The following is an 8720-nucleotide window of genomic DNA, read 5'->3' as shown; positions in this document are numbered from 1 at the left end:
AAAAGAACATGTGTCATCACCTTGTTGTCACTTAAAAACCTCTTAAATACTTGGGCTTTTTGGCTCTGCAGGCTGGATAAAAATGACATAAGCTCATCGCACAGGTCGCACACCCTCTCCAACAAACGGCCTTTGCTCAGCCAGTGAACATTATTATGCAGCAAAAGATCTTTGTGTTCCGCTGACATTTCCTCCAGCAATGCTCTGAAAAGGCGATGTTGCAGACTAGAACTCTCACAAACGAAATTTACCAGTCTCGTCACAGTATCCATCGCCCCTTTCATTTCCCCACACAGTTTAGCGCACAACACCGATTTGTGAATAAAGCAATGAAATGCCAAGAGTGCTGAGTTAACAGCGGCAAACCTGCTTACCAAGCCTTTGTGTTGTCCCACCATCGACGGAGCCCCGTCGGTGACAACGGACACAATCTTGATCACATCCAATCCATTCTTTTCGAAGAACTGTGTCAATTCGTTAAAAATTATTTCCCCAGTTGTGTGCCCAGGCAGAGGAAGCAAACAAAGTAGCTCTTCCCTAAAGGTCTCCCCATCAAAAAATCTTGCGAACATAGATAGCTCTTCCATATTGGTTCAGTCACAGGACGAGTCTATGGCTAGTGATATGGCTTCTGCTTTCTCCAAATCGGTGAGTAGATTGGAAAAACACTCCTCCGCTAAAACTTCTACTCTTCCTGTTGCCGTGGTAGCCGACAATGGCACCGTCTTTAATAGCTTCACAACTGTTTTCTTGGTTTTCTCATCATGACTTAAAACTTCACCAGCCATATCAATTGCACATGTTTTAATCAACTCGGCATCGCGCACTCTACAGGGGCGTAGGTCAAGTGTACGATGTGGGATGAGGTTAAAATAAATCAGAGCAGCATGTGCTTTATTTACATGTTATGACAGGTGCGTTCACTTAAGTGCCAGTGGGTCGGCGCGGTCCAGACATTTGGTTCTCGCGGTCCAGACCTGGCCCGCAGTCCGCCTATTGGAGTTGTCTGATGTAGAGAAATAATAACAGGGGACAAGGAGATGGCAGGTGAACTAAATGAGTATTTTGCATCAGTCCTCACTGTGAAAGTCACTAGCAGTGTACCAGGTATTGAAGGGTGTGAGGGAAAAGAAATGAGTACAGTTGGTATTACAAAAGAGAAGGTGCTCAAAAAACTAAAAGTTCTAAAGGTACATAAGTCACTCGGACCAGATGAACTGCATCCTAGGGTTCCGAAAGGTAGCAGTACAAATTGCGAAGGCATTAGTAAATGATCTTTCAAGAATCATTGGACTCTGGCATAGTTCCAGAGGGCTGGAAAATTGCAAATGTCACTCCACTCCTTAAGAAAAGAAGAAGGCAGCAGAAAGGAAATTTAGACCAGTTAGCCTGACCTCAGTGGTTGGGAAGATGTTGGAGTCAATTGTTAAGGATGAGGTTATGGAGTACTTTGTGACACAGGACAAGATAAGACAAAGTCAGAATGCATTCCTTAAGGGAAAATCTTGCCTGACGAACCTATTGGAATTCTTTGAGGAGATTACAAGTAGGATAGATAAAGGGGATGCAATATATGTATATTTGGATTTTCAGAAAGCCTTTGACAAGGTGCCACACATGAGGCTGCTTACCAAGTTAAATGCCTATGATATTACAGGAATGTTACTAGCGTGGTTAGAACATTAGATGATTGGTAGGAGGCATTGAGTGGGAATAAAAGGATCCTTTTCTGGTTGGCTGCCAGTGACTAATGGTGTTTTGCAGGGGTTGGTGTTGGGACCACTTCTTTTTATGCTATTTATTAATGATTTAGATGATGGAATAGATTGCTTTGCTGCCTTATTTGCATTTGATAGGAAGATTTGTGGAAAGGCAGGTAGTGTTGAGGAAACAGGTAGGCTGCAGAGGGACTTAGATTAGGAGAATGGGCAAGAAAATGACACATGAAATACAATGTTGGAAAATGCATGGTCATGCACTTTGATAGAATAAATAAATGTGCAAACTCTTTTCTAAATGGGGAGAAAATCCAAAAATCTTAGATGCAAAGGGACTTGGGAGGCCTTGCGCAGAACACTCTGAAGGATAACTTGCAGGTGGAGTCAGTGATGAGGAAGGCAAGTGCAATGTTAACATTTATGTCGGGAGGTTTAGAATATAAGAACAGGGATGTGATGCTGAGGCTTTATAAGGTCTCACTTTGAACAATTTTGGGCTTCTTATCTGAGAAAAGATGTGCTGGCAATGGAGAGGGTACGGGGCGGTTCACAGGGATGATTCTGAGACTGAAAGGGTTATCATATGAGGAATCTTTGGTGGCTCTGAGCCTTTACTCATTTAGCAGGATGAAGGGGGATCTCATTGAAACCTTTCAAATGTTGAAAGGCCTTGTCACATCTGGAGTTTCCAGTTGGCGGAGGATTCCCCTCCACACCACTCTGACATATTGGGAAATCATGTTTGTGGCAGTGGTTTGCCTTTGCCTTCTGCCGGGTGAGTTTAAAGAGGACACCACCTCTTGCAATGGATGACCAGGCCATCTAAGTGCCTTGTTGTGCTCTTAGCGCTGCACAAATGCCTGCTGGCCTGCCTTCTTGACCATTGGACCATTAATTGGTCTCTTCTGCTCAATCCGCCATGGCCAGACTTCACACGCTGGGATAGGCAGATCCCCTACCTCACCGAGGGTCGAAGACCTGTCGGCTACCCTCACATGGTTTGGCCCGTCTGCCGAGATGGTTTATCGGGGTGTGGCCGCTGCACGTGCTACAGCTACTTGGAGCCACAGGTGAGAGCTGAGCGCCAGGTGGGGACCAAAGGTGGACGAGCTGCCCTGAAAAGGGCGCGGCAGGCCCCTCACCAGAGGTGCTTGGGGTGTATTGGGTGCTCCCTAGCCACCCAATACACCCCCAAGGTCTAGAAAGGCCTAGACAGAGTAAGTGTGGAAAGGATGTTTCCCATGGTGGGAGAATCTAGGACAAGAGGGCACAGCCTCATGATAGAGGGGTGTCCATTTAAAACAGAGATGTGGAGAAATTTGTGGAATTTTTTTTTACCACAGGCAGTTGTGGAGGCCAGGTTGTTGCGTGCATTTAAGGCAGAGATTGATAGGTTCTTGATTTGCCATGGCATCAAAGGTTGCAGGGAGAAGGCTGGGGAGCCGGGCAGAGGAGGAAAAATGAATCAGCAATGATTGAATGGCAGAGCAGACTCGGGCCAAATGGCCTAATTCTGCCCTTGTGTCTTGTGGTCCAAATCTTTCCACATTTTCTTACGATCCAGGGGAAAGCAATCCTAATCTATTCAACTTTTCTCAAGTTCCAGCAATATCCTTGTAAATTTTCTCTGTACTCTTTCAACCTTATAGATATCGTTCCTGTAAGCAGGTGACCAGAACTGCACATAAAGGCGTGGCACAGTAGCCTAATGGTTAATACAATGCTTTACAGTACAGGTAACCCGGGTTCAATGCCCGCCACTACCTATAAGGAGGTTATATGTTCTCTCCGTGACCTTGTGGGTTTCTCCCAAAGACGTACCGGTTGGTAGGCTAATTGGCCATTGTAAATTGTCTTGAGGTTAGGCTAGCATTAAATTGGATTGCCTGGACAGTGTTGGTCGAAGCCTGGAAGGGCACACTCTGCGCTGAATCCGAATAAATAAATAGAACTCCAAGTTCAGTTTCAGCCAATTCTTACACAACTTTAACTTAACATCCCAAATCCAATACTCAGTACTCTGATCTATGAAAGCCAATGAGCCAGAAGCCCTCTTTATGACACCATCTACCTGTTGCACCACTTCCAAAGAAATTTCTACTGCACTCCTTGGTGTCCTACTGTTCTCTGTGTATGTCCTACCCTGGTTTGTTGCCCAAAATGCAATACCTCATACTTGTCTGCATTAAATGTCTTTTATTAGCCCATTTTTCCAGGTGGTCCAGATCCTGATGCAAGGTTAGATAGTCCTCCTTGCTGTACACTACACCCTCAATCTTGGTGTCATCTTCAAATTTGCTGATTCAGTTTACCACATTATCATCCAAATTATTAATATTGATGAGAAACAGTAACAGACCCAGCACCGATCCTTGTGACACCACTAGTCACAGGCTTCCAGTCAGAAGCAACCATCTACGCCCACTTTCTGGCTTGTTCCACTCTGCCAATGTTGAATCCAATTTACTACTTCATTCTGAATGCCAAGGAATTAGACCTGGACCTTCTGGAGCATCCCCCACCCACCCAGGACTTTATCAAAGTCATGTGACAATGTCCACTGCAGTTCCTTCATCAACTTTCCAGGTAACCTCCGTGGGAAAAACTCTATAAGATTGTTTAGACATTACCTACTATGCACAAAGCCATGTTGACTATCCCTAATCAGGCCCTATCTATCTAAGTACTTATATATCCTGTTCTTTAGAATATCTTCCAATAATTTACCTGCCACTGGTGACACAGGCATATAATTTTCTGGCTTATTCTTAGAGCCTTTATTGAAAATGGATCAACATTAGCTATCCTACAGTCCACTGGCACTTCATTCATGGTTTTAGGATGTTTTAAGTACCTCTGCCAGGGCCCCTGCAATTTCTGCACTAGGTCAGAGGGGACACCTTGTCAGGTCCTGTAGACCTTTCCTGGTCCTGTTCCAGAGGTTTTATACAGGCAGCAAATCCCCGTTGTAAGTGGGAGTAGCAAGGGCTGGTAACTCCCCCCCCCCCCCCCCCCCCCAGGTCACTGGAGTCAAAGGTCTGTGTGAGTCTGGAATCAAGCCCTGAAGGGTCAAACCCATGACCTGAGGTCAATATCCAGACATTGGCAAAGTCTGGAGGGCAAAGTCAGAAGTCCAGAACACAGGGAACCTGGAGATAGAAGCCTGAAGTTTGAAGACTGATGGTAGAAACTCAAAGGAATCACGAGGGTCTGGATCAGATGTCTGTGGAAGTTCTTGGGTTGTTAATACAAATGATGCATTTCACTGTATGTACCTAGACAGAACCTTCGCCCAAATTGTACAGGATGCAACCATAATCATTGGTAACCTTAGCCTATTCACGCCAGTCCGTATCTTGTTTTTAACATGAGAGAATATCATAAAGGGACGCCTGTGGGTTACTTGCTGTCCTACATGCTGAAATACCTACATAGATTACGGACACAGCGTTTGAAACTGTTTGATGTCTGTAACATATGAGGAATTAGTTTGTAAACATTAACTGGCCTGTGAACAAATCAGAGTGCACTTGGGAACAGCCGAAATGGGAACTTGGAGACAGTACCATTAAGTGCTTCAGAAATGATTTGCCTGGTAGATTAATCAATACTCTGTACAATTAATGAAAACTGTAAAATTGAACAAACAAATTTAAAAATATCTGCCCACAAAAGCACAGTAGTATTTAATTTCTGTTTAAGATTTCTGAGCATGAAGGACTGATTCATGCAACTACATTTAGGATGGTCTAATTCAGAGGTTCTCAACTTTTTTATTCCATGGACCCTGATGTTTCTGGACCATTAACAGAGGGGTCCATAAACCCCAGGTTGGGAATCCCTGGTCATTTTGGATCACATATCACAGTTGCTGGAATTCTTAAGCTCTTGAGTTCAAGCAGTTGGTTACATTAGGGAAAACGTGTAATTTGGGAAATGAGAAGCTAACATTGAAGGAAGATTGATGAGCTTTCATACCAGAAATATTGAAAGTCTGAAGGAATTAGCCTCTGTGAATTTATCCCAATTGAAGAGATGAGTCGTAGGCTCTTGGAGGAGAGCATGATAATTCATAGGAATGAGGGGAGAATTAAAAAATGGGTTTAACATAGCCTTAATGTAAATGGGTGATTGGTGTGGACTTTAAGCTATAGAACTATATCTGGGCTGCATATCAGTTTTTGATTGTATGATTTTAATGATTGTAGTCCATGTGGGACCCAGAGACCCAGGAAAAGAAGAAGCTACTGTTCTGCAGTAGCAGATGGAGAAACATGGTCAGGGGGAGGATTCTCAGGTAGCAACCCCACCCGACAGAATCAAGAAGGATGGAAAGTGTGCAAATATAAAATTTTGTCCAAGATCGCTAATGTTTTGGCATTGAGCAAGTGATAGGAAAAACATCGGGGAAAATAAAGGCAATGAAGATCATCCAATAAATAAAGGGGAAATGAATGAGTAGAAAATATTTTCCAATATGATCGTGGACCTGAAAAAATACGAGCAAATTGTTGCATTGTAATAGATGAGATTAAGATTTGTGGAATTGGGAAATGATAACAAGCTGGACTAAAAATTAAAGCAACACACATCAAAGTTGCTGGTGAACGCAGCAGGCCAGGCAGCATCTGTAGGAAGAGGTGCAGTCGACGTTTCAGGCCGAGACCCTTCGCAGAAAGGCTGTTTTGGAGTCATATTGTGTGGCGTATCACAGGCTTATTCAGACCTATTTCTGTTGTTATGTGCCGTGATTTAGGATATACACATGGAAGCTTGGTCCAAACAGATGAATTGATTTTTGTTATTTAACTGGGGAAGTGGCACGATAAAAATCAGTCATGATTTCACTAAATGGTGAGCAGGTGAATGGTGCTCTGTAGCTTAATCCTGCTATTCTTGTTCTTGTGAAAGTGTTTTGAAATTTGTAGAACTGCAGACATGACCACCACTCAGGGAGAGTGGGAAGTAGGGAAGTTCTGGGTAATGTAGGGACTGAGACCAAGATCTGACTTGGCTTGAGCCATCATCTTGACAATTGATGGAAATAGTTACATGGACAGTACTTTCTGGAGACCTTAATGACCTTGGTTTCAGATTTCCTATTGTTTAAGTGATATTAATAATGTCATATATTTTATAACAAAAACATATTAATGCATCTGAAGCGGGGACAAATGATAGTTACATGGGGGTGGGTTTCAGTATGGGATCCTCCAGAATGTAGGGAGAAACACCATTTGTGAAGTTTCACTGCCTGTAATGCATAGATAAAAATAAGAGTGAAAACAATCCTGTTGCATTCTTTGGAGAGGTTTCAATGGATGGCTTAATCAATTAACTTAAAGGCTTTTGAAAGATTTGCACTTCAGTGGTCACAGTCATTCTTCTCATGATTTCTTTGATTATGTCCATTTCAGTGCTGTTTAAGATGAGACAGCAGTCTAGGGGAATGAATGGTCCAGATGAGTTTTGTGAGTACAGCTACAATGGTGGATATTTAATTTGGGGCCAAAGAAAATTTGAGGGAGAACCAATTTAAACATCAGCTTCTATGAGGATCAGAAGACCATAAAAGATAGTAACAGAATTAGGCTATTCAGCCCATCAAGTCTGCTCTGCAATTTCATCATGTTTGATCCATTTTCTCTTTCGATGCCATTCTCCTGCCTTTTCCCCATAACATTTCACGCCTTGACTAATCAAGAGCCTATCAACCTCCACCTTAAATACACCCAATAACCTGGCCTCCGCAGCCACCTGTGACAATGAATCCCAGATTCACCACCCTCTGCCTAAAGAAATTTCTCCTTATCTCCATTCTAAATGGATGCCCCTCTATTCTGAGGCTGTACCCTCTTTTCCTAGACTCCATCACTATAGGAAACATTCTCTCCACGTCCACTCTATTGAGACCATTCAACATTTGATAGGTTTCAATGAAATTCTTCTCTTCCCCCCCCCATTCTAAATTCCACCGAGTAGTACAGGCCCACAACCATCAAACACTCTTCATAAGATATCCCTTTCATTCCCGGAATCATTCTTGTAACCTCCTCTGAACCCTTTCCAATGTCAGCACATCCTTTCTTGGAGAAGGGGCCCAAAACTGCTCACAATGCTCCAAGTGAGGCCTCACCAATGCTTTACAAAGCCTCAGCATTACATCCTTACTTTTATATCCTAGTCCTCTCAAAGTGAATGCTAACATTGCATTTACCTTCCTCACCTCCACCTTAATCTGCCAGTTAACCTTCAGGGAATCTGCCACGAGGACTCCCAAGTACCTTTGAATTTTCTGTCGATTTATAAAATAGTCTACGCTTTTGTTCTTTCTACCAAAGTGCATGACTATATATTTTGTGACACTGTATTCCATCTGCCACTTATTTGCCCTTTCTCTGAATCTCTCTAAGTCCTACTGCAGCCTCCTGCTTCCTCAACACTACCTGCACCCCCCACTTATCTTCATATTGTCCGCAAATGTAGCCACAAATCCATCAGTTCTGTCATCCAGATCATTATCATATAATGTAAAAAGAAGCGGTCCCAATACTGACCCTGCGGAACACCACTTGTTACTGGCAGCCAACCAGAAAAGGTTCCCTTTATTCCCACTATTTGCCTCATGCCAATCAGCTAATCCACGCCGGTATCTTTCTTGTAATACCATGGGTTCTAATCTTGTTATCACCTTCATGTGTGGCAGCTGGTCAAAGGCCTTCTGAAAATCCAAGTGCAGAACATCCAATGATTCTCCTCTTCCTGTCCTGCTTATTATTTGCTCAGGAAGAATTCCAATAGATTTGTCAGACAAGATTTTCCCTTAAGATAACCATGCTGACCTTGACCTATTTTATCATGTGCCTCCAAGTACCGAGATCTCATCCTTAACAATTGACTCCAGTATATTTCCAGCCACTGAGGTCAGGCCAGCTGCCTCGCTCTTCAAGAGTGTAGTGACACTTGCAATTTTCCAGTCCTCCGGCACTATGAATCTGGTGA

The sequence above is a fragment of the Mobula birostris genome, unplaced genomic scaffold (assembly GCF_030028105.1).
Source record: "Mobula birostris isolate sMobBir1 unplaced genomic scaffold, sMobBir1.hap1 scaffold_4820, whole genome shotgun sequence".
Classification (NCBI taxonomy): domain Eukaryota; kingdom Metazoa; phylum Chordata; class Chondrichthyes; order Myliobatiformes; family Myliobatidae; genus Mobula; species Mobula birostris.
Note: the sequence above shows the minus strand (reverse complement) of the source record.